We start from the raw sequence: 27,925 nt of genomic DNA on the forward strand, positions 1-27,925 counted from the left end.
ATGAACAGTGTCGTACACAATATGATAATTATGTCGCTAGACAACACCGCATGTTCGGTTGAATTGTAATCATTGTGTAGCAGGTAACGGCTAGTGAATGTGTAGAGAAATCTGTCCGAAGAGCGAATCACGTGACATTTGTGTTGCGCGTGAACTCGTGTTCACTCTCAGTCAGTTGTAGGTAGTCGTTGGCGGACAAAGGAGGACAAAGGACGAACACAGGAAGGAAGGTAAAATTAATTTTAAAAAAGGAATGTTTAATTAAGTTTAGCTTTTTAGACTTTTATTTGATGTCCAAGGTGTTTTTAATATCAACATGCTACAGTTTTCCAGATTATCTTTAGAGCAGTTTTTGCAAGAAATTTTTTTGTGATAAATCAGTGTGTCATGATGTGTTGGGCTTGAACCAGTTTCCTGTCAATGCAGTATGGTTACAAAATAATATTTCCTTTCATTGTTATTTTTCAAGTCTTCCTGCAGTAAGGTCAACATATCATTAAAATGGCTGTTAGGTACATTATACATCTGTCCATTGCTAGAGCAATATTTGTTTATTTGGCATAAATGTTTGCCACAATTTGAAAGTGTTTGCAGTAAGATACAGGTTTTTGTTCTTAAAGGTCAAGGATATATTAAGTTTTAGGGTCAAAGGTCATGTTAGATCTTGTACGGGCTGTAACCTTTTTACCAAGTTATTTGATACCTGGATCTTTCTATTTTATATCTATAAGTTTTGAGTATGAAGAAAGTATAGGAGAAGATATATCCATTGTATTCGATACAGAGTTATGGTTCTTGCACATTGCATTTAACCTATCTCATTGTTATTTGTCAAAATATTCGGTGCAATTGAATTCTGTTTTTATTTGTTGGAGTTACAAAGTTACAAAAATGTCAAAGTACAAAAAGGGGAAATAAAATTATAAATATCCAAAGGCTTGCATCGAGATAGAGTTTAAGGCCATTGCATTTCATCTCATTGCCTGGAACATCATTCTGTTTGTCACATACAAAAAGGGGAGGTTTGGTGGCTTTGCTGATTTAATACATAAACATCTTAATTTATAAGAAGTACTGTCATCAAGTGTTTAGGCTTGTTAAAAAAAAGAAAAGAAAAAGCGAAACAGCTTTGTTTGCTATCAGTGGCAAAATATTTGGATGTGGTGAACCATGAAAAGGGCCATAACTTATTTATTTTGCATAACACATGTATATCCTGATTATATGATGAAATTTTTTGAAGTCTAGTACTTTGTTTGTGTCAGGACTTAATCAGTTATCTGAAAAATAAAATGCAACATCATGATTTGCCAGAGAAATGAACCAGTAGGCCTATACTCTAAAATTAATTCTCTAAATAAATTAATTGGATAAAAATAATTATGTTGTAGCTCTAAAACCAATACTCTGTCAAAAGTCATTGTCTTGATTTGCAATTGATCTGAACCAGTATCCTCTAAAACATTAATTTGGGAAAAACATGTCAGTGCTGTGAACCAACAGCATCTCAATAGACATTTTCTTGGTTTACATTAGATCTGAACCAGTATCCTCTAAAAGGTTAATTGGGAAAATACTGTCAGGTCTGAACAAGTAATCTCCCTGTAGTCAATTTGGTTTACAATAAAACTGATCCAGTATCCTCTAAAAGGTTAATTGGGAAAATCAATGTCTGGTCTGAACCAGTAATCTCTCAGTTGTTACAATTTGGTTTACAATAAAACTGATCCAGTTAGTATCCTCTAACAGGTTAATTAGGAAATATCAGGTCTGAACCAGTTATCTCTCAGTCTCAATAATCAACTTGGTTTAAAATGAAACTGAACCAGTATCCTCTAAAAGGTCAGTTGGGAAAACCAGTGCCAGGTCTGAATCGGTATACTGTCAATAGCCAGCTTGGATTACAATATATTTGAACTGGTTAATTGGGAAAACCATGTCAAGTCTGAACCAGTATCCTCTCATAGTCAACTTGGTTTTCAATAGATTAGTACCAGCTATCATCCTCTAAAAGGTTAACTGGGAAAACCAATGTCAGATCTGAACCAGTATGCTCTCATTAGTCAACATGGTTTACAATATATTTGAACTGGTATCTCTAAAAGGTTAATAGGAAAACCAGTGTCAGGTCTGAACCAGTATCCTCTAGTAGTCAACTTGGTTTTCAATAGATTAGAACCAGCTATCATCCTCTAAAGGTTATTGGGAAAACCAATGTCAGATCTGAACCAGTATGCTCTCACTAGTCAACATGGTTTACAATATATTTGAACTGGTATCTCTAAAAGGTTAATAGGAAAAGCCAGTGTCAGGTCTGAACCAGTATCTTCTCAGTAGTCAACTTGGTTAACAATATATTTGAACTGGTATGTGTAAAAGGTTAATAGGAAAACCATTGCCAGGTCTGAACCAGTACCCTCTCAATAGTAAACTTGTCAACATGATTTACATTATACTTGAACTGGTATCCTCTAAAAGGTTAATTGGGAAAACCAATGACTGGTCTGCACCAGTATCCATTCAATTGTCAACATGGTTTGCAATATTTTTGAACTGGAATCGTCTAAAACGTTAATGGGGAAAACCAATGTCTGTCTGAACCAGTATCCTGTCAATAGTCAATATGGTTTATGGTATCCTTGGAAAATCAGGTCAGGTCTGAACCAGTATCCTCCCAATGGTCAGTTTGGTTTACAAATAATATATTTGAACCAGTATCCTATAAAAGGTTAATTAGGAAAAGCATTGAACCAGTTAGTGTCTTTCCAAAAGCCATTGTCTTAATTTGGAACGGATCATCAGGCTCTCGACCAGTTTTCTCTAAAAACCAGTCATTTTGGCATTTTAATATCTTTCCATCTTAATAATGATATTTTCCAAATTTGTTACACTTTCTAACATATTTTGGGCAGACAAATTTTTCTAATAATTTTCTAGAAATTTCAAAATTAATGCAGTTTGGTAAAATGTGGAGGGCAGACTTTTTGCATAATGTACATCTGCTGGTAACATTATCATTTTTAAGGTTCTAGAATCTTCTAAGGTACTTTATACTACAATTTTGATATGGGACTTTATGTTATCCTTCGTTTGCATCCTTCCCTTGCACTGTTCTCCTGCATTGTTCAGCATCCCTGCACACACCCTGCATGCACTAAAGTTCCAAGTCAAATTGAGTTTAATGTACCATTAAATTTCAATCATTTTCATAAGTCTACTTTAGTATGTAAGTAATTCAAATGAAATGTTCAGCATGATGTTATGTTGTGTAGGATAGTCTGGTCAGTAATCAAATCTAAAGGTCACAGACAAGGTCACATGTATTATACACATTCATTTAATTACTTAGTACTTATATTGTGTCTCGGTAACAATACTGAAACTTAAAAAATGTTAATAATGAAATGTGTTGAGAGTCTGGTCTGTTCCTCAAATATTAGGTCACACATGACAGCACTTTGTCCAGATTCATCATATAATAAATCCTGTTTAATATGCAATGGATTTTAGTGAATCATTATCACTTCCATGTTGCAATTCTGAAAATCCTGGTGACCACATGTACGGTAGTAAGGTGGGCTGACAAGCCGTAGAAAGGTGAGCTGACAAGCCGGCTCAGTCTGTGTTGTAGGTCAAATTGATACTTTTGTCACCAACTTAGTGTGTGTAGTAAACTTAAATAAATTTAGACCTAGCTTTCTTTAATAACAAGAGTTTTTGGCCAGTAACAGGTTTCGGTTTATGATTTGGTTAAAGAATGGGGCTAACGGCACCGATTGGGGCTGCTGGTTAATAATTTATGTCCAGACTGACATAGTGTCACCAAACCTGGTGTGTAGCTAGTTGAGGCCATTTGGTTCAGGTCTGTGTTGCTTTCCTAGTAAACTTTTGGTTGTATTGACAGATATTGGCACAAAGAGGAACGTATAGCATTTAGTATATAATATTATGGGGATCTAGCTTTATAATATAGTATGTAAGGCGTTAGGGATCAAGGTCACTGTTACTAAAAACTGGAAAAAACTTCTGGTCAGTAAGATTATTTGGAATGACCTATTCTGACCAGTTGGAGTTGCATATAATATAGCATGACCTAGCTTGGAATGTATTTGGGGCTTTTGTGCTCAAGGTCAAGGTCACTGTAACAGTTATTAAAACAAAATCTTGTCACCAAACTTTGTGTGTATAAGCAAACTTAAACAGTTTGTATTAATGGATATACTGGAGTTAGGTCACAGGGTAATAAAAAAAAAAACGAAACGGTTTCTGGTCAATACTTACCTAAGACAAAATGTCAAAGAGGTACTGGGTAAAGGTCTATGAATAAATCATAATAAATTTTTAAGGACAGATTTATTTATTTTTGGCAACATATTTGTTACAAAATATTATTTAAAAGGGACTAGATTCTGTAAAGAATAAGTATATAATATAAAAGATCAGGTTTTTGAAAGCTTGTCTACATAACATCTGTTTGTGATTATTCGAAATGCATGGGGGAAATACTGCTACTGGTTCATGTTTAAATATTGCATTTAAGGACAATGTCGTTTATTTTTGAGCATTAATTTTGTAATTGTTTAGCTGATTTTATAGCAGATATGGAGAAATTGTAAAGTAACATGTGTATATTGGTGTTTTCAGTTTTAGGTAGTTAACTATTTTGACAAAAATGCCATTAAAATTTCAAAAGGTAAGGGTATAGGTCATCTTTCAAAAATACTGAAAGTCTTTGATAAAGGGAACAGGGTGGCTGGCTGCTGGTTCATATATCTGCATTAAAAGACACTTTGCATTCATTTTTAGCTCATCTGATTTTTTGAAAAAAAATGATGAGTTATTGTCATCACTTGAGCGGTTGTCGGCGTCGGCGTCGGCGTCTGCGTCGGCGTTGCCTGGTTAAGTTTTATGTTTAGGTCAGCTTTTCTCCTAAACTATCAAAGCTATTGCTTTGAAACTTGGAATACTTGTTCACCATCATAAGCTGACCTGTATAGCAAGAAACATAACTCCATCTTGCTTTTTGCAAGATTTATGGCCCCTTTTGTACTTAGAAAATATCAGATTTCTTGTTAAGTTTTATGTTTAGGTCAACTTTTCTCCCAAACTGTCAAAGCTATTGCTTTGAAACTTGGAATACTTGTTCACCATCATAAGCTGACCCTGTACAGCAAGAAACATAACTCCATCTTGCTTTTTGCAAGATTTATTGCCCCTTTTGGACTTAGAAAATCAGTTTTCTTGGTTAAGTTTTATGTTTAGGTTAGCTTTTATTCTAAACTATCAAAGCTATTGCTTTAAAACTTGCAACACTTGTTCACCATCATAAGTTGACCCTGTACAGCAAGAAACATAACTCCATCCTGCTTTTTGCAAGATTTATGGCCCCTTTTGGACTTAGAAAATATCAGATTTCTTGGTTAAGTTTTATGTTTAGGTCAACTTTTTCTCTTAAACTATCAAAGCTATTGCTTTGAAACTTGCAACACTTGTTCACCATCATAAGCTGACCCTGTACAGCAAGCAGCGTAACTCCATCCTGATTTTTGCAATAATTATTGCCCCTTTTGGACTTAAAAATCATTTTCTTGGTTGAGTATTATGTTTAAGTCAACTTTTCTCATAAACTATCAAAGCTATTGCTTTAAAACTTGCAACAGTTTTTCACCATCATAAGTGGACACTGTACATCAAGAAACATAACTCTATCCTGCTTTTTGCAAGAATGATGGCCCTTTTTAGACTTAGAAAATCATGGGTAGGACAATATTTCTATTACACAAAAAAAATCAGATGAGCGTCAGCACCCGCAAGGCGGTGCTCTTGTTAGGGAATGTTGTTTATGTTACAGGTCAGCTGATTTTGTCCCACAATTCAAAAAAGGTTACCTTTCTCCCATGTTTAGTCAAAATTCCTATAGTGTTGGTCATCTTTTGAAAATACTTTGTAGCTCACTATAATTGCTTGCTACTGGTTAATATCAGAATACAGCATATTTGTCATACAAATTTGTAAAACTTAGCTGTTTGGAATATGGTAGGACTAGGTAAAGAAATAGTGGCTACTCACTAATACTGAACTTTTGTATTTCAGCATTAGGTATAGTCTGTTTCTCATTCGACTTCCAGCCCTGTTTGCCACATTCAAATGTATCATGTATTTATTCAATTTCTGACCTATCCACCCTATACATTTTGTTATTTATTCAGAAAGTCAAAACATTAGTATATATTAGGATTTTTAAGTGTTACACACACATATATATATATAGGGGCAATATGGGGATATGGTATATATACTTGTTTGTTAATGTTCAGTTTAGGAACTTACTGTATTTTCAATGTTATATCTTTCACAGGCATTGCATGATTTTAAACGTATAGGTCAGGTCATGAAATCTATCTTGGGAACTACTTTTAAGAAACAAATGGTAAAAAGATACCTTTCTTTAAGTTTTGATTTCTGAGCATATATTTCAACATATATTTTATAAACTGATTCAGCAACTATTGAAGTAAAGTTTTGATAGAGCATTTCTGTCTTTGCAGTCGGGAAGAAAAAGTGTTTGTATTCAAATCTGTAAGATTATCATTTGAAACCATATTGCTATTAGCAAAATTGTAGCTAAAAGAAAAATAAAACATTCAGGTCTTCATTTTCCTAAAATGTTACATATATATACATATATAGCTTTTTACAAATTGTGTGGAAAGTAGCCAGATGCTACATACATGTGGAATAAATTTTTGACAGAATTTCAGTATTTTGAAAAACACCTTTGGCAATATTTATTGATTGTGGTTTAATTTGTACTATGAAATAAATACCAACAGTTCACTACTTTGTGCTGAAAATAAAATGTTGAGTTTTAATAAAATTCTAGTATTGACTTAGTACATATTTTTTATGATAATGAGGCCACTTAAAGTCATGTCAGTTCAAGGTCAAGGTTGTATGATGAGATCAGATGCAAAATCTTTATCTTTTTACCTGTTTAAAAGATTTGATAGAAGTTTGCATAAGTTTTACCAAAGTAGGATGACTTTCAGTCATGTTGGGTCAGTGTCAAGGTCATATTATGAGATCAAAGGTCAGGTTTTCATGAACATTCCGTATCTTTAACACAAAAAAAGACCTATATAACTTGGCAAAATTCTTTTCATCATGCAACTTTCAGTCATGTCCAGTCAATTTAGTATATATTGTAGGGTCAAGTTTACGTGGTGAAAGGTCAAATAGGCAGTATTTCAAGTATGATTTACATTCTTTTTATATTTTCAAATAAATTGGGACTACCATATCTCTTTATTCAACATAGAATTGTTAATATAGTACTTACACATGAAGTTTAATGAAGCTGTATGTGGTGAAAAAGATCACAGAAAAAGGTTTTACATTGGTGAATTGAATTTAGTTTAAACATTATTATATGTCTTAAGAGGATATTATGATTTGGGAATAACCATTTTAGTGCAGAGTTAGAATCTTTTACTACATAAAGATCAGTGAGCAGTTTCATACTGCACACCATTTTAGTCTTTAAAATGAATATGTTCAAAATTTGAAAAAAAAAAAAAATGAATGTAGAAGATCCTTTGAATGCTTTGTTTTGAGAGTTAATGAAATGTGTCATACCGCTCATGCGGCCCTAAGCTCAGGCTTAAGCAGGTTACTATAAGTATTGTTTACTTTTAAGTTTACCATATTTCATGACTTGTCTTTACAATCCATATGAAATTAGTTCAGCATAAAATTTATTAAATGAAGTATTTAAAAAAGCTCCATATTTAAAGACTGAAAGATTAGATCAGTTCTCTTTATTTTACTCTATTGCTTTTCTATCAATACAGCTTATTCGCTGTGCTTGTATCTTCATTCAGCTAGCTTTCCCATCCAGCTTCCTTTCCTATGCTGCTACAGTGTCTCTATCACATCCACCTATCTCTCACTAACTATCCCATGGTGTTCCTCCATGATGCTACTTTAAGGGTCTATATATCTTCTTCTAACTATCACACCCACCTAGCCTTAGATAGCTATCCCATGGTGTCCCCCATGATGCTACTAGGGTATATCTTCTATCACATCCACCTAGCCCTATCTAGCTATCCCATGGTGTCCCCCATGATGCTACTAGGGTATATATTTCTTTCTTCTAACTATCACATCCACCTGTCTCTAGCTGCCTATCCCCTACTGCCATTAGGGCCAAAATTATATCTAGCTCTCGCATGTACTGCCGGGTTGTATATTTCATCCATCAAGCTAGCCAAAGCTGCTACCAAGAAAGATGTTGCATACAGCCAGCCAGCCCATGTTTCTTCTAGGGAGCACTTTACATTCTTTGCTTCTTAAAGCCTATAGCCTATATATTCCAATATCCTATAGGTCTTATTGGCAGTATATTACATTCCGCAAAAACATCTCCTTTATACTAGCTATACATTAAATCTAAGTAGCTCTCCTGTGTGCTACCAGGTTGTATATTTCATCCATCAAGCTAGCTAAAGCTGCTAAATTGTATGGTTGTATACAGCCAGCTAGCTTTTCATCTAGCTATTGTTCTTCTTGACCTTAGTCTTTCAGTGTTTTAATATTTAGCAACTTTTAATTACAAAAATATTTAAACTAGAAAACTGGTTTATCATCATGGAAATATGGTAACTATGAAGAAGCAGTTTCACTTTAATGGCCTACCACAGAAATAAATTCAAAACAGTTCAGCCCTTATGAGTTTTTGCTGTTTGATAGAATCCTTTCTAAGCAATTTAAAACTTTTAAGCTTTTAAGCTCTGCAATATAATGGTTTTCAAAAATTAATATTTGAAAAATCATTGCTTTTGGTTACTTAAGTTCTAGTCCCAGAACCAAGGGATATTCTTTACATTGTTTTTAACCACCAAATTGTTAGTTTGTATCTCTGTAACAATCTAGACTAAATTTGACAAGTAGCCTTTTTGGACCATTTTCTCCACAGTTTCTATCCTTTACTGTCAAATTGTAAAAAATGACCGTCTTCTGCTCACTTTTTACTTCCCTTTGATCTCAACTACACTGTTTCTATATAATTTAGGTCAAGTTTCATAATTTAGCACCAGAGTCACTGCTCTTGAATTAGTCAAAATTCTAAAACTAATGATGTCTGAACAGAGTATTTGCTCTTTGATCTCATAAACACTGCTACAGAATAGTTTGCAATTGCCAATAAAATCAGAGTAAAGGTCAATATCACTAAGTTAAGACCAGTATCTCCAGAGTAATGCCCCTTGAATTAGTCAAAATTTCCAATTGATACTGGGTTGTCTTTATTTATTTAGTAAAGTTTTTGTTCTTTGATCTCAATCATACTGAATATTCAGGTCATTTTATATAAAAAAATTCCAGAGTAATGACTCTTGATTTAGTCAAAATTGCAAGTTTGACATCTCTCGTAGTAGAGAATTTTAAAATTAGAATTAATTTGATTTGTATATGTATTTGGTACTTAAGTTGTTTCTGGTAAATTAATGTTTGACAAGGGAGTGAAGTGTTGGTTGCTATTTCTTAGTATTTGTACTATACTCAATGGCTGGTGTTTTAAAGTAAATTTAAGGTATGAAAGTCAGTCCTGTTGAAAGTGAATACATTTTGGTTTATGATGCATTTAATTCAAACAGGGATCTTTAGTACTGACAAGGTTACCAGGTTACAAGGTCAAGAAGAAAATTAATAAGATTGCTAAGGTAGAAAATTGCTGTATCAAAATTTTTGTGGGTAATACTACCAAAAAGGTCTTTCTTGACAGTTTGTATTATTAATGTGGCATTTCTTGCAATGTAACTGAAATATTATACTTTTTAAAACTTCGGCATTGTTTATCAAAAATGTTCTCTTTATGAATTAAATGTACTGAAATTAATTGGCATTTAGGAAAATCATTTGCAATGTCTGTATAAGGAATAATTTTGTAAAATACAATGGTTCTAAAAGTTGATATATAATATGTAATGTTTAAGTGGCCAGGTAAATGAGTTGAATGAATGCAAGAGTTTTTCCAAAAATCACCAAGCCCTAGAATTAGCATAAATTGTCATAATGTATAGTTACTATATTACTTTATCCTAAAAAAGTATGAACTTTGTCATCGATCATAATCTAGGTCACTAGGTCAGATCATAAAAAAAATCCTTGTTAGCACAACACAGGAGACCTTTACCTATCTTATATACAAGCTTGGTCATTGTGGGTAAAAAAGTAGGTCATGTGGTTAAACATCATAGAAAACCAATGTTAACACCGTAAAGAGGTATTTTCTACCCCTATAAATTAAGGTCAAAATAGAAACTTGGCAATTTTATGTTAAAAAGTAGGTCACAAGGTCAATTTTGAAGTTTTACCAAGGCAGAGGCCAAATTTTATAGGTAACCGGAATAAAACCATTTTGAATGGTGTGAATTAAATTTGGTTCATCTGTATTAAAATCCACCAGGTATTATCTGATACAACCTATAACCTTATTTAGTGAGAGGAATGTTCAAACTGAATCATTTGAGGTCAAAAGTTGGATCACAGAAAAATCTTGGTTACACTCTAGTTTAATATAGTAAAACTTGGTCAAGCAATCTAGCACTATTGTGACCCTCTTCATTTGTGTAAAATTTATTTAATAGTGTAAAGTTTTGAATAATTTTTTTCCGTCTTTAAGAGGTGAGTTATTGTGATCACCATATGTCCGTCATCTGTCATCATGCGCTGCGTGTCATGCATCATAAAGAATTTGACTGAGAATACTTTAGAGGTCACAGTTTTAGCTCAATCTTTATGAAACTTGGTCAGAATCCTTGATAAAATCTCAAGTTTTTTAATGGGTCATCTTGGATAGAGGCCACACTATGAAACTGTTTCAATGTCAAAATGATTTTCTTTATAAGAAATGAGGATAAAATTTAAACTGGGTTGCTCGAGGTCAAAACTAGGTCAACCAGTCAAATCATAGCAAAGACACATTTACTAAATGGTCTTTATAAAACTTGGTCAGAATAATTGTCTCTTTTAAATCTAGGTAAAGTTCAAAAACTTGGTTATCTAGGTCAAAATCTTTGTCACAAGGTTAAATTATAGAATGACATTTACACTCCGAATGTCACTAGGTCAAATCATTGAAAAACTTGATTAATGATCTACCTGTTTTACATAGGAGGTGGTCAGATTGTTTGTCTCTATGAAATCTAGGCCAAATAAGGCACCAGGTTATCTACAGTAAAAACTAGATCAGGTGAGCAATACAAGGCCTTCAGGGCCCTCTTGTTGTTCTGTTTTGTTTTGTTTTCCTGCCAATCTTCCAGACTGCTGAGGAGGAGATGCTGCTTCAAAAGATTGGCAGAGTTGCTTTTTGTTACAGCTGCCAAGGCCTTACAGATCCCTTAACTATTGATCAAGACATATCATCGTTGCCATCGAGGATAATCCGGTGTCTATATATCCGCTAGATGAAAACATGTGGAAGTGACTGGTCTACAATTCTGCACCGGCAGTGTTTAGATGAAGGTTGTTCCTTTGTGTTTTGAGAGATGGGAATCGGGGATTGTGAGGATTTTATTTCTTTCAGGTCCACAGCCTGCCAGTGACAACTGACTGTATGTCCCGTCCATACATGCAGTCGGCAGGAATTTCTTTCAGTGTCAAGACCTGCTGCTAGGACCACCTCTATGAGGTAGGCAGGATTTTTTTTTTTTTCAGGTCCAAAGTCTGCCTAAGACAGCTGAACATACAGGGATGGCAGAATATTTTTTTCAGATTTCAAGGCCTGGCAGATCCCTTAACTGTTGATCAAGACTACCTTGCGTAACCTTCGAGGACCCGGTGTCAATATGTCCGCAAGATGGGAAGCGTTAATGGGGAAAACTGGTCTTCAATTCTCGCCGGTGGGTTGCTAGATGATAGTTGTTCCTTTGTTGAGAGAGACGGAAATCAGGGATTGCAAGGATTTCTTCTTTATTTCAGGACCATACCCTGCCCAGGTCTTCTAATGCATGTTTTACTTGGACGGAACATACATTGGGCAGGATTTTATTTCTTTCAGGTTCAAGGCCTGCCAGGAACGGGCAGGATTTTCTCTCTTTCAGATTTCTTTTGAATTTTTGCCTTCCGTTACCAGGACAGGCCAGATTGTCAGATTTGTTTTTCATGTAGCTCACTTCTGCAATATTAAATTCTTGCCTTATTAATTTATAAGTAGCTTTTTTAACATGAAATTATTTTCAAGTTCAATTTTTCCTGTTTTGGCTTTTTTCTTATTACAAGCTCGGGAGCCAGAGACTTTAGTATTCCCATGGAAATGTGAAATGGTGCCAGTCCTTTAATAGAGACAGTGAGGGAGCCAGATACGGTGCAAGTCCTTCTGTATGTTCCCTGCCTTCAATCTTCTAGACCTCTACTGCTGGTGCCTTCTGTTCAGAAGTATATTTTCTTTAAGGTAATTAATAGTTAGAATATTTGTCCTCGGAATTTGCACTAAAATATTAAATATCGTTGTCATAATAATAATTAAATAAAATAGAATAAACCTGCAGGTTTCTAAATTTTCTTCAGCAAAACAGTTAAATGGATAGAAATTTCTTCAGCGAAACAGTTAAATGGATAGAAATTAAGCCTAATGAGCGTCACACAAATGTTAAAGTTTGCGTACCACCCCAAATATTTTCAAAGTCCATTGAGATATTGTTTTCATATTTTGCATACTTGTTTACCATCATGACCCCAGTCTGTAAAAAGGAGGAAGCAATTCTATCAAGCATTTCGACTGAATTATGGCCCCTTTTCGACTTAGAATAAATGTTAAAGTTTGTGTACCACCCCAAATATTTTCAAAGTCCATTGAGATATTGCTTCCATATTTTGCATACTTGTTTACCATCATGACCCCAGTCTGTAAAAAGGAGGAGGCAACACTATCAAGCATTTTGACTGAATTATGGCCCCGTTGCGACTTGGAATATGCTTATTGTAATGTTAAAGTTTTACTCATTGCTTATATTATACTATCAGGCACTGAGAGTAGTCGAGCACGCTGTCCACTGACAGCTCTTGTTTATAACATATTAACCTTTACTGAAGAATATTTTTCAAGGAATTTCCTATCATTTATAATTCATATCATTTCGCATTCAAATGTAGTTCCGTACCAGTTAAAAATAAAAAAGATATTTTCACTGTTTGAAACAGTGAAAATATCAATTTTATTTCACTGATAAATTTCAGTATTTCACAGAAGAGTATAAAATAAAAGAGAAAACCATCATTGATAACAGAATTTAACTAAAGAGTAACGTGTTTTATGTTTATAACAAAAAGGCAGCAGCTACAGCATAGTCATTGTGGCCCCTCAAACAGAACTTGGTAAAATTTCACACACTAAAAGATGACATTAGATTAAGGGCAGTGTACATGAACCGTAACTCAACTTTGCTTACTTAATAAAGATATTCCCTGTAGAAATTATGCCTGAAACTTTTGAAAATAATTAAATTTCACATGACATTATGTGTTTGAGAACCGAGTTAAACCTTAATTACAATGCTGGACACTTGATCCTGCCTTTGCAACCACTGCAGATCATGATCAGCCTGCACATCCATGAAGTCTGATCATGACCAAGACTGTTCGTCATTCAGTCAGTTTTGGTAAGCGCCCCTTTTAACAGTTAATGGTACTGTCCAGACTGGAATATGGACAAGTTCTATATAGAAAATTATCAGGGTAAGGAATAAGGAACTGCAGTGTGCATAAACCATAACTCCTGCAAACACATTATTCGTGGTAGTTCTTGACATGCTTTTACTTTCTGCATACATTTCATTTAGTTTTGGCGCAGACAGAGACGGGCAAAAATGACTGATGAATAAAACTATAACAACAACAATTAAGCAACATCAGACCAGCTAACATAGACGCTGAACTACCATGTGGGACAGAGTTAGCATTGAATAACTTCCAGCTGGATCTTGTCTGGAACTTTCTGGAGTTCATTTGAACCACATCTGTACAGTCAACACTATAATTCAGGTAACATGAATGTTTAAGTTACACATTGCATGAATAGAATCTCTTTAAGGACTGAGTGCTGATAAAAGACAAAAGTCACAAATGGCAAGGCAGGTCAGCTGATTGACATTTTAAGCCCCTCTCTTATTTGGGTTGTTCTGATGTCTGCCATCACTTCAGTCTACTGTCCTGAGAATCAACATGGCCATGACCTAGGTGTCAGAACGGGAACCAGAACATACCTTACTGAAAACCTAGACATTATCATTCTTCCTGTGAGTTACCTCTATATTAGTTTTGCCAGTGAGGATAGGATTTTCTCAATTACATATTCAAAATGAAAGCTACATTGCAGCTTTGCCAAGCTACATGACTAGTTATTTGCCAGGTGGAAATTACATTATACATTGAAAATATTTATATATATATATGTGTGTGTGTGTGAGAAAATTAAGTGAAACAGTTAAAAAAAAATCTGTCAAACACAGTGGATCCCAAGAGCTTGCATGAACTTAAAAAATGGAATTGCACACCTTGAGGAAATAAAACAATGTTAATTGTTTAAATCATTAAATGTGTGTACATAATTATATTGAATTACAGATCTGTTGTAGGGTTCATGGAGGTCATAGCCAACATAATACAGATGCCCCTGTTCCAAGATTCATTCCTGCAAACCAAGACCAAACTGATGGATAAAGTATCGGCTAATTCATGTAAGTTCTACAGAAATCTACTGTGTTTTCAGCTCGACTATTCGAAGAATAAGTAGAGCTATCCTACTCACCACGGCGTCGGCATCACACCCTGGTTAAGTTTTTCGTACCAGTCCACATTTTGACAGTCTTTTGAGATAAAGCTTTGAAACTTTCAACACTTGTTTACCATCACCATGTCCAGTTATAGGCAAGTGTACATAACTCTGTCAATCATTTTGACTGAATTATGGCCCCTTTTGACTTAGAAATCTTGGTTAAGTTTTTCGTACCAGTTCATATTTTGACAAAGTCTTTTGAGATATAGCTTTGAAACTTTCAACACTTATTTACCATCACCATGTCCAGTTGTAGGCAAGAGTACATAACTCCATCAAGCATTTTGGTTGAATTATTGGCCCTTTTTGACTTAGAAATCTTGGTTAAGTTTTTCGTACCAGTCTACATTTTGACAAAAGTCTTTTGAGATAAAGCTTTGAAACTTTCAACACTTGTTTACCATCACCATGTCCGGTTGTAGGCAAGAGTACATAACTCCATCAAGCATTTTGGCTGAATTATTGCCCCTTCTGACTTAGAAATCTTGGTTAAGTTTTTCGTACCAGTTTATATTTTGTGTAAAGTGTTTGACAAATGGCTTTGAAACTTTTATATCTTGTTCATTATTATAGTCTCTATCAATAGGCAAGAGTACATAACTCTGTCATCTTTTTTGGCTGAATTATGGCCCTTTTTGAACTTTGAAATTGGTTCTGTTTTAGTATATGTCCATGTTTTGTCAAGACTATTTGACATATGGCTTTTAAACTTTAAACATTTGTTTATCATTATGATTTCCATCTGTAGGCAAGAGTACATAACTCTGACAACTATTTAGGCTGAATTATGGCCCTTTCTGGACTTGGAAATTAGTTAAATTTTTCATACAAGTCCATATTTTGCCTAACATATAACTTAATAACATCTTTGCCATCATGGTCACACATTGCCATTTAGTGCAAGACTAATCGAAATCCACAAATACAGTAAAACACCGCTCGCTCGAGGTCGCAAGGGGATGAGCAAAATGCTCGAGTTATCCATGGTTTCGAGCGACCCAAACATTGACCAACATAAGAAGAATATTGTTTGTTTTACCAATATCAATTGTCATCGCGACCATTTGCAGATTAAATGGTGATGCGTAATAATAATATGCTTGTGACATTTGAAAAAACAACGTATTACAAACGTTGTCTATGATAGACGTTTCAATACGTAATTTGTAAATGGTTTATTTTTATTTTTCAACAAGTGCATATAAAAATTATCGTCTCAATTTTATGAAAAGGCTATATTATTTCCTTCACTTGCATGCAAACAACTGCTGATTAAAATATTAAGATCTCATGACTGTCTTCTCAATCCCGCAGAAAAGAAGATTTAAGTAATCAGTTATTTATCTGTATCTGATAAATAAAACTTTTGTTCAACCTTTTATCAATAATTAATCTCATTATCAGATCAAATATACCGACAAACAAACATTTAGGATAATCGCGGAATAGACCACGCAATTCTCATGGTGTGTGGAAAATTTTAATTAACCGATAAATTCTGACCACCGAAAGTGTGCAAAATTTTGACACCTCTGCTCGAGTTTGCCAGAAGCAACAAAGAGTAAATTAATACACAGGGACCAGATGTCATGCTCGAGCGATCGAGTTATCGATGCTCGACCCAGCCGTGGTAATTTCGCATATAAAATAGAAGGAAATCGGCCGGGACCACATGAATTGCTCGAGCGAGCCCGGGTACTCGAGTCATCGATGCTCGAGCGAGCGGTGTTTCACTGTACAGGAACATTTTTTGCTTAATCCATTTTTTCTTTTGTCTGAAAATCATTGGAAATATTTTGACCTCATTCTTCAATCAATTCTACGAATAGTCGAGTGCGCTGTCATCTGACAGCTCTTGTTAGCTTGACTACTGTAGGCTTACTTATTTTAGCGGTGTACTAATAACAGCGCTTTTAGCGCTGTCGCACATGCGCTAATTCATGTTCGCGCATTAATTTGTCTAAGCATTTTCATGTACATTTTCATTTGATGATGTTTTCTTTGAACTTTTGCAAATAAATTCCTTTGAATGTTTGCACTAGTTACACTGCTTGCTACTATTTTAAGGGGACGCATACTTTGAAATTAGAAAAAAGTGGGTGGGGTGTTATAAAATTTACCTGCAAAAAAGTACAAGGTTTTGGTAAATGAAATGAATACTGTTTCAACTGTTATAAGTACACAAAGGATTGCTCACTAAAATAAAAATGAGAAAAACTGAAACAAGAAAGTTATTGTTGAATTACGTAAGACTTCTTGTGTACATTCAAAGTCAACAATTAAGACTTTTTGGTGCGAAAATAATAGTGCTTCACTTTGTCTAAACATTTATCAATGTCCTACAGATTCTAATTTAAAGAAAGAATGTGAAATAAGTTCACTGTCTTGCTTTTCATTTCGCATATGTGAGCTAAAACACATTATTTAGTTTGTTTACAAAGTAGTGCATAAGAAAAGATACGGTGGTCAAGGAATGCCACATTACAAAACTAAAAGAGTAAATTCCCCTTAATACATTAAACATTTATCGTTACAGAAGTCTAGTGGCTTACAATAAAGGCCTAGAAATGTTGCCATTATTAATTTTTAACTTGGTATTCATGAACTACAATGCACTTAAATATCAAAACACATTCAACAAACTTTTGAAAATGTATTGTCTTAAAAATCCCTAAAATAAGGTATGAAATTTGGTTGAGAGGTCCAATCAATGTGTATATGTGCAAAAGCAACATTCTAATCTTGTTCACAAAAGTTACTAATAAACAGCAGGAATGTCAATGATCAAAACTGGACGAATATACAGTTATCCTCACTTTAATGTCATTTATAATTTGTCCTTGAATTCTCCACCATACTTTTCATAACTCTGTTTGCACAAGTTTTACGAGAATGCTGTCATTCACGTAAAAAAACGGGGTCAAATAAGTTGTAAATGCAGTATCATCTAAACGTAATTAATGGATTATGCAGTTCAAGATAAACTTTATCTCATATCGTAACGAACATGTATAATGTTGTAACAACAACTTTACTTACACTGATTTAAGTAGCAGTCAGTTTATAAGTGACTTTATTGATTCATTTTGTGTTTTGTTATTGTTGTCAAAAAGCATAACAGAAGTGCCTCACAACTGAAGCGGAAACCAGTTTGATGCGCAAAGTAGTCCACTGTAAGTAATATTATTTGACAAATGTCCACAGAAATTAATAATTTTCTAATATTAAAGACGAATATCTGAATAGGATTCATTATTTGATAAGAAATTATAATCATCGACATGTTTTTTTAAAAATCGTACACGTGCTGACACCTAAGTTGTCTCCCGTTGTTTATTAGAGTTACCTTTCGTCCGGCGCAGTAATACATTTGCAGTGAATCGCAAAAACACTTAAGTAAATAATTTCAAATAATTCGTAATTTCTTTAGCCCGCTGACAGTGAAAAAAATTGATTTCATAATCAGTATGAGGTATAATTACAGCAGAAACACATTACATAAAAATTACCGACGGTTAAGTTTATTTCCGAAAATCTTCGTGAATCTCCGTAAATCTCCGAGATCTTCATCTCGGACAGTGCTAAAATTAGAAATTAGCGGTCTCGCGAGAGCGCTAATTCACGTCCACGCATTTATTAGATATTTCACCAAAAATTGCGTTTGCGCTAAATTTTTGCCGCGCTAATAAATGTACGCCTACAGTATTCAAAGAAAAAGGAGGGCTGTTGCACTTGCCCTGGCCTTATGCATCGGAGTTAGTCAAGGCTTTATGTAGTCCAATATTTTCTTCATTAATTAATATTCAATTAAAACATGCTGTACTGGTTAGTAATGATAATGTTCAATAGTATGTTAGGCTGTGTAACTCCACCTGCAGTATTGTCAGAATGATGCACCTATTTAACTTAGAAATTAGATTAAAGTTTTTATGATGAAGTCCAATATCTTCATTACATAAGATATTCATTTAATACTTACTGTACTACTACTTGCTCATAGTGACATTGTATATTTAAGTGTGACTAGATGCAGAACCCTCCCTGCTGTTACTTGAAATAGATTATACTGATTCAAACTGGTGTCCAACATCATAATCCACATCAGTGGTGTTAATCACTCTAGTTATGCCAGTTTTTTCGCTATTCAGCATCGAAGTAGTCAAGTGCATTGTCTCCTATGATAGCTCACAAAGGGACGTATTATGTTTTGGTCCCTCTGTCAGTCCGTCCGTTAGCAATTTCATGTCCGCTCTGTAACTCTTGAACCCCTTGAAGGATTTCAAAGAAACTTGACACAAATGTTCACCACACCAAGACAACGTGCAGAGCACATGTTTCGGATGTCTCATTTCAAGGTCAAAGTAACACTTAGGGGTCAAAGGTCATATGAGAGTGTTTCTGTCCGCTCTGTAACTATTGAACTGCTTAAAGGATTTCAAAGAAACTTGGCACAAATGTTCACCACACTGAGACGACATGCAGAGCGCTTGTTTTGGATGACTAGCTTCAAGGTCAAGGTCACACTTGGGAGTGAAAGGTCATATTATGACTTTGCTGTGTCCACTCTGTAACTCTTGAACTGCTTGAAGGATTTCAAAGAAACTTGGCACAAATGTTCACCACACTGAGGCGACGTGCAGAGCGCATGTTTTTGATGACTCGTTTCAAGGTCAAGGTCACACTGAAGGGTCAAATGCTATGCATTGCAGTGCTGTTGTTTTTATTTGGCAGATCCCTTTTTGTTCTCTTACAATATCTTTTTTTTTTGAATTACTTCCTATTTTGTGCCTCTCATGAGTGGTGGGGGGGGCATATAGATTTTGTCTTGTCCGTCCGTCCGAAGTTCGTGACACGCCTAGCTAAAAAAGTATTTGATATAAATTGATGAAACCTTGCATGAGTCTTTATCATAATATGAACTTGCGCACCTCCTATTTTTCGTCTGGCTCCGCCCCCTATTTTTAGCTCACCTGTCACATAGTGACAAGGTGAGCTTTTGTGATCGCCCTTCGTCCGTCAGTCCGTCCGTCCGTGCATGCGTCAACAATTTCGTGTCTGCACGATAGTGGTTTCATTTATGATTTTATTTTAACCAAACTTGCACACAACTTGTATCACCATGAGATCTCGGTTCCTTTCTTTAACTGGCTAGATCCCATTATGGGTTCCAGAGTTATGGCCCCTGAAAGGGCCAAAATTAGCTATTTTGACCTTGTCTGCACAATAGCAGCTTCATTTATGATTTGAATTTAATCAAACTTACATAAAACTTGTGTCACCATAAGATCTTGGTTCCTTTCTTGAACCAGCCAGATCCCATTATGGGTTCCAGAGTTATGGCCCCTGAAAGGGCCAAAATTAGCTATTTTAACCTTGTCTGCACAATAGCAGCTTCATTTATGATTTTATTTTAACCAAACTTGTACACAACTTGTATCACTGTAAGATCTTGGTTCCTTTCTTGAACTGGTGAAATTCCATTATGGGTTCCAGAGTTATGGCCCCTGAAAGGGCCAGAATTAGCTATTTTGACCTTGTCTGCACAATAGCAGCTTCATTTATGATTTGAATTTAATCAAACTTGCACAAAACTTGTGTCATCATAAGATCTCGGTTCCTTTTTAAACCTGCCAGATCCCTTAATGGGTTCCAGAGTTATGGCCCTGAAAGGGCCAAAATTAGCTATTTTGACCTTGTCTGCACAATAGCAGCTTCATTTATGACTTGATTTTAACCAGACTTGCACACAACTTGTATTACCACAAGATCTTGGTTCCTTTCTTGAACTGGCCAGATTCCATCATGGGTTCCAGAGTTATGGCCCCTTAAAGGTCCAAAATTGGCTATACTTCATTTATGGTTTTATTTGATACAAACTTCCAAAATATCTTCAACAACAGTAAATCTTGGATTCCATGACAAATCAGATCCAATCGTAGGTTCCAGAGTTATTTTATATCTGATTACCTCCCCTGATTGTAATCAAAATGGATTTATATCAGTAAGTACTTATAGGACTTATTTGAAATTTCATTATTGTTATTAGTTGGACTGAGCAAATCAGGGTAGATAACTATGGACTGATTTTATGTCAAATTACCTCCCTTTATTTCAAATTAAAATGGGTATATCTCCGTAACTAATGAAGATACTGATCTGAAATTTCATTTATGTCAACAGATTTATTTGGCAGATCCTTCTTTTGTTCACTTACAATAAAAAGTTTTTTAATTACTTCCCTTTTACGTTACTATAAATAGCTTATTTTTGGTAACTTTTTTATTATTGGCCGTAGGGAAAAGCCGAGACCACTTTTCTGTGGTACAACATGGATGGTACCTCCAATTTTTAGGTGTATTTTGACATATCTGTACCTTGTAAGAATTTTTTTTTCTTTTTGGTTAAATTTCTTCTATTTGTTGTTCCTGTCCTTTGTGGACTTAGATATTTTTTCTGAGGACCTTCTTGTCCTCAAGTGCAATGGTAACAGGTGAGCGATATAGGGCCATCATGGCCCTCTTGTTAGAGTTATGGCCCCTGAAATAGTCAAAAATGCACATTTTCACCTTGCCTCACCTAGCTCAAAAAGTATTTGATATAGATTCATGAAACCTTGCATCAGTCTTAATCATGATATGAACTTGCGCATCTCCTATTTTTAATCTGGGTCTGCACCCTATTTCTAGAGTTATGGCCCCTGAAATAGGCAAAAATGCCCATTTTCACCTTGTGACTCGCCTAGCTCAAAAAGTATTTCATATAAATGATTAAATCTTGTATGAGTCTTTATCATAATATGAACTTGTGCACCTCCTAGTTTTTGTCTGGCTCTGCCCCCTATTTTCAGAGATATGGCCCCTGAAATAGTCAAAAATGCAAATTTTCACCTTGTGACGTACCTAGCTCAAAAAGTATTTTAGATAAATTGATTAAATCTTGTATGAGTCTTTGTCATGATATTAACCTGCGCACCTCCAATTTTTAGCTCCACTACTCGCCCTGTTGTCGGCGTCGGCTTGACCCTTCTTGGTTAAAGTTTTTCGGCAACTATGTATGTGGGCTAAGCCCATTATACCCAAGGTCAAGGTCACCAAGCTGTTATACTTAGGTTATTTTTAAGGTTAAAGTTTTTCGGCAACCTTTGTTTTTCTGTCATGTAACTTCACATAAACATTGTCCATTATACAAACAATGTATGTTTATGGGCTGAGCCCATTATACCCAAGGTCAAGGTCACCAAGGTGTTATACTTGGGTTATTTTTAAGGTTAAAGTTTTTCGGCAACCTTTGTTTTTCTGTCATATCTTTGTTACTATTGCTTATATCTTACTGTAACTTCACATAAATATTGTCCAGTATACAAACAAAGTATGTGTAAGGGCTTGGCCCATTATACCAAAGGTCAAGGTCACCAAGGAGTTATATTTCAAATTATTATGTCTCCCACCTTACAGTGGTGTGGGAGACATATTGATTTACTCCAGTCTGTGTGTGTCTGTCACAAAGCTTGTCCGCACTCTAAGTCAAACATTTCTCATCCGATTTTCACCAAACTTAAACAAAATGTGTTTGACCATAAGACCTCGGCCACGTTTGATAACTAGCCAAATCGGTCCAGGCGTCTTGGAGTTATGGCCCTTGAATTACTAAAAATCTGTCTTTTTACTCTTGTCCGCACTCTGATTCAAACATTTCTCATCCGAATTTCACCAAACTTGAACAAAATGTGTTTAACTATAAGACCTCGGCCAAGTTTGATAATTAGCCAAATCGGTCCAGGCATTTTGGAGTTACGGCCCTTGAATTATCGAAAAATCAGCCTTTTTACTCTTGTCCGCACTCTAAGTCGAACATTTCTCATCCGATCTTCACCAAACTTGAACAAAATGTGTTTGACCATGAGACCTCAGCCAGGTTTGATAACTAGCCAAATCAGTCTAGGCATTTTGGAGTTACGGCCCTTGAATTACCGAAAAATCCGCCTTTATACAATTGTCCGCTCTCTAAATCAAACATTTTTCATCCGATCTTCACCAAATTTGAACAAAACGTGTTTGGCCATAAGACCTTAGCCAGGTTCGATAACTAGCCAAATCCGCCCAGGCTATTTATGGCCCTTGAATTACTGATTGGATCCACTCATCCAGACCATCTAATTGGATCAATTCGTCTAAACCATCTATAGAGAAACTAGACATTTTTCTTAGGGGCAGTTGTGGGAGACATGCGCTTTTCTCAAAAGCATCTCTAGTTTTCATGTTAAATTTTTTTGAAAGCTTTGTTTATAGACATATCTTTGGTACTTTAAAAGACAGTGACTTGAAATTAAAAGTATTTGTTTATAATCATCCGCATGTGTGGCTACGTACCCCATAGCGCTAATTGTGTTTTTGACAGAATTATGCCCCTTTTGTACTTTTTTTTGCAATCTTCGCTTTCTGGATACTACTTTAACGCAATAATTAAGATAAAGACTTGAAACTTAAAATATATCTTTATCATCATCATCTACATGTGTTGTATCAATCCTAATAACTCAAATTTGTGTATTTATTGGAATTATGCCCATTGGTGTATCTTCCTTTTAAAGTAGGTCTTTTGTTCAGACATATATTCATTATGTCTCCCACCACACAGTGGTGTGGGAGACATATTGATTTACTCCAGTCTGTCTGTGTGTCTGTCTGTCACAAAGCTTGTCCACACTCTTAAGTCGAACATTTCTCATCCAATCTTCACCAAACTTCAACAAAATGTGTCTACCAATAAGTGCTCGGCCAAGTTTGATAACTAGCCAAATCGGCCTAGGCACTTCGGAATTATTGCCCTTGCATTACCAAAAACACTCAGAATTCTTGTGCAGTTTTACCCCTAAATTGACGCCTATCCTACTAGTAGTATAGGCATCCTTTAGGTGTCATGAAAGCACATGCACATGTTGATTAAGGTAGTTCTGCACGTTTGGATCGAAATTATTTCTACAATGTAGAATTTGATTAAACACTGACTTTTCAAAACTTCAGAATATACATAGAAAATTAAGCAAATAAAAAAGATAGGGTCGTGTGCTTGATTTTTTGCTAGACTGATTTGAAAAATAGCGACCTCACGCAATATTTCATAATGGGAGTCTATGGGGAAATCATAACTTTAATAACATTTTCGCGAATAGAAATTGTTCTACAATGTAGATTTTGATGAAACTTCTCACAGTTGTAAATAAAGACATGGCCTATAATTTGATGAAATAAAATATATAGGTCCGTGTGCTTATTTTTGAGATATTTTACCATGATTAAAGTAAACCGGGCATTTCACGCTAATTTTAAGACGTTATTTTGATTTTTTTAACGAGTGATATGTTTTAATATCATATTTTGACTTTACAATATAGCAACAGTGCCATTGTAATAAATTAAATCACAGGTTGCAATTAATTCATAAAATGATTTTCTGTTCCGTACGCCGAATCCAATCTTTATTCTACGTTTTCCGGAAAAAATGACGTGACGCCATCACTTCCGGTTTATCAAACATGCAGAACTACCTTAAGTAAACAGTATATGAAGACTGACTTACTATTTAGATGATTAGGCAGTTGTGGGAGACGTGCGCTTTTCTCAAAAGCATCTCTAGTTTTACTGTCAAATTCCCGAATAGTGGAGCGCGCTGTCTTACGGACAGCTCTTGTTTGTCTAGCTCCACCTCCTATTTTCAGAGTTATGGCCCCTGAAATAGTCAAAAATGCACATTTTCACCTTTTGACGCACATAGCTCAAAAAGTATTTAATATAAATGGTTGGAAACTTGCATAAGTCTTTATCATGATATAAACTTGCACACCTTCTATTTTTTTGCCGGCTCCACCCCCTATTTTTAAAGTTATGGCCCCTGAAATCGTAAAAAAATGCACATTTTCGCCTATTATTTGCCTGGCTCAAAAGGTATTTAATGTAAATTCATGAAACCTTGCTAGAGTCTTTATCATGATGTGACCTTTCACACTTGGCATTCTTCTTGAGAATCTTTGTGCTTATTACAGAGTTATGGCCCTTGAAATAGCCAAAATAGTTGATTTTTTGTGTGTGATGCTCATAGCACAAACATATATGGCCTAGAATAATGAACCCTTTTCATAAAATGTTTAAGCTAAACCCCATTAACACTGCAAACATTTGAATTATTGCCCCTTATTTGTGACAAATGTACCAATGGGGGGCACACCCTGTGTCCTACAGACACATTCTAGTTTGTAACTATAAATAGCTTATTTTGAAACTTTTTTTATTATTGGCAGTAGGGAAAAACCGAGACCACTTTTCTGTGGTACAACATGGATGGTACATCCAATTTTTAGATGTATTTTAACATAACTTAACCTGGTAAGAATTTTTTGGTGAACTTAGAATGTTTTGTTTTTTTTTTGGAATTTCTTCTTTTTGTTGTTCCTGTCCTTTAGCCTTCAACAGTCAAGTTCTTTAAATTTTGCTCCCATCATCTGATATAGCCCTTCGGGCGTATATTGCCCCGCTTGGCAGCGCTCTTGTTTTGACTTGGTTGTTTCTGTATGTAAGCTGGTATCTCGTCATTGGTTAAGGTTTTTGATAAAGTCATATATCACTGTTATTATCAAAGCTTTTGACATGAAACTTAAAATAGTTATTTACTATCAAAGTCTACACCAGGAGAAACAATTCCCATTAATCTGTTTGAATTTTTACCTGGTTAAATTTTTGATAAAGTCAAAATAACTTGTCTTACTATCGACACTTCTGTCTTGAAACTTTAAATAATTATTTACTATCAAAGTTGACACCAGGAGAAACAATCCCCATAACTTTGTTTTGAATTTGTTATGTCCCTTTTTAACTTGGAATTTTTTGGTTAAAGTTGTTACTGGCAAAGCTTTTGTTAATGTAAGCTAGCAGCTCATTAACCACTAATTGGAATTAATTGAAACTTCACACACTTGTCCACTGTGATTCCATACCTCATGTTTTTATTTCGATGTAAATGAGATATGAAACCAAAACTTGTAGTCCTGTTTGGCGCCATATAACCTATACTGTGTTGGTGCGCCGTAAAACCCAAATAAATAAATAAATTGTCCACTGTGATGAGCTGACATGCATTCTACAGGTTTCATAACTCTGTATTGAATTTTGAAAAAATTCTGCCCTCTTTTCAACTTTTAACATTAATTCAATTAACAAGGCTGTTGAAAAGTCGAGCCCTGCTGTCATCTGACAGCTGTTGTTTTATACCTTCCTAATTATATTATATTATAGATTGCATTTAGACATATGAAACAAATTTGTTACGACTATTATACACTTATACACTTACTAAATGACTTGCAAATCAATAGTCAAATCTGTTGCCTGTAAAGGACAGAGCTATTCAAGATGTGAATCATTACGTGACACCAGAAATTAATTTTCAGTTTTGTTTTAGAATATTTGGACATATTAACCCAGTAAACAATTGTTGAATATGGACTGGTCATATAGCGTGAACTATGAACTGGCATGGTCATATAGCATGAACTATGAACTGGCATGATCATATAGCATGAACTATGAACTGGCATGGTCTAGCATGAACTATGAACTGGCATGGTCATATAGCATGAACTATGAACTGGCATGGTCATATAGCATGAACTATGAACTGGCATGATCATATAGCATGAACTATGAACTGGCAATGTATGTTAAGTCATGCAAGAATATTTATAAATACTTTTAAACAGAAAACAACAAACATGCTTATACTTTTATATGCAAATTGAGTAACCATTTGGGCCCAGTTGTTTGAAACTTTTAACAGGCGATTAAGCTAACGGTCGATTAACTTTTAGGGTTATATTTCGACATTTTAGAAGACTTGGTATACATTGAACGTATGAGGCAAGGATTATGAACACAAAAGTCTTTACAATAAAATCAAAACTTTATATATATATATATATAATGTTTTCCACATGTGGGCCACAGACTAATATTTTGAATCAAAAATCTAACCTGTTTGTTAATCGTGTATCAATTTTCTTGCGTTATTTCAGTTGTGTCCCTTGCTTGAAGCTGCTTCCCATGGAATTTTTTCACGAAGTCATTGACTGTCGACGTGGCATGAAGACGGAATGTACTGATCAGACCAAGTTTCTTGCTGTTTCCTGGCAGCCAATGGAAGAGCCGAGAATACCAGTGCGAGTCAAGTGTTGAATAGCACAGATTCCGAGCATTGTTTCTCTCTGGTCAGAAAAAAAAATCAGAGAAATAACTTATCAATGATATATGTCTGTTAGTAATGATTGATCGCAGACTGAATGCTACCATGGGTCTACTGACAAGCTGGAAAGATACAAAGATGAAGATAATTTATTAAACTTACTGAACAGGACATTGGAGAATATTCAGTTGTGAAAGTGAAATAGACATTAAAAATATTAAGATCAAGTGCAAATTTGATGGTTCATGATTGACATTAACACTTACTGAATGTAACATTAAAGGATGTTCAAGTGTGACAGTGAAATAGACATTAAACATTAAAGATCAAGTTGTGGTTTAAGATAAAATACTGAAAAGAACAACACCAGGATGTTCACAATAATGTTACAATTTATTTTATGGCATTTAGAACCTTAGCATTAATATGAATTTTGATATTGTACTTACCAACGTTTCTCTATCTTTGCTCCATCACACTCACATGAGACATTGTAATTGACAAGATCCTTGTTAGTTAGCTTTCAGTGTCTTCTGACAATTTTGGCATAAACACTGTTGTAACATCAGTTAGTTGATCAATGGTCAATGGCAAAATAACACCAGTTGGCTCATTTTCGACTCTGTATGTACGCTCACAACCAAGGCACTCAAAACAAAGGCAGTCTTTGCATTAAAATTTGAAGTGTTGTTTTCTTTATTATGTCTTCTCTAGGAGACATATTGTTTTTGCCCTGTCCGCCCGTCCGTACGTACGTCACACTTCATTTCCGAGCAATAACTGGAGAACCATTTGACCTAGAACCTTCAAACTTCATAGGGTTGTAGGGCTGCTGGAGTAGACGACCCCTATTGTTTT

General features: G+C 35.0%; 1 long non-coding RNA gene across 1 annotated transcript; it reads left to right on the plus strand.

Annotated features, from left to right (window-relative positions):
- Nucleotides 1–27,756, plus strand: LOC123537318 (uncharacterized). The gene is made up of 5 exons (XR_008368041.1): nt 1–230; nt 12,283–12,454; nt 13,842–14,043; nt 14,626–14,738; nt 26,901–27,756. It is a non-coding gene; the product is annotated as an uncharacterized LOC123537318 (long non-coding RNA).
- The last annotated feature ends 169 nt before the right edge of the window (nt 27,757–27,925 follow it).

The sequence above is a fragment of the Mercenaria mercenaria genome, chromosome 17 (assembly GCF_021730395.1).
Source record: "Mercenaria mercenaria strain notata chromosome 17, MADL_Memer_1, whole genome shotgun sequence".
NCBI classification, from domain to species: Eukaryota; Metazoa; Mollusca; class Bivalvia; order Venerida; family Veneridae; genus Mercenaria; species Mercenaria mercenaria.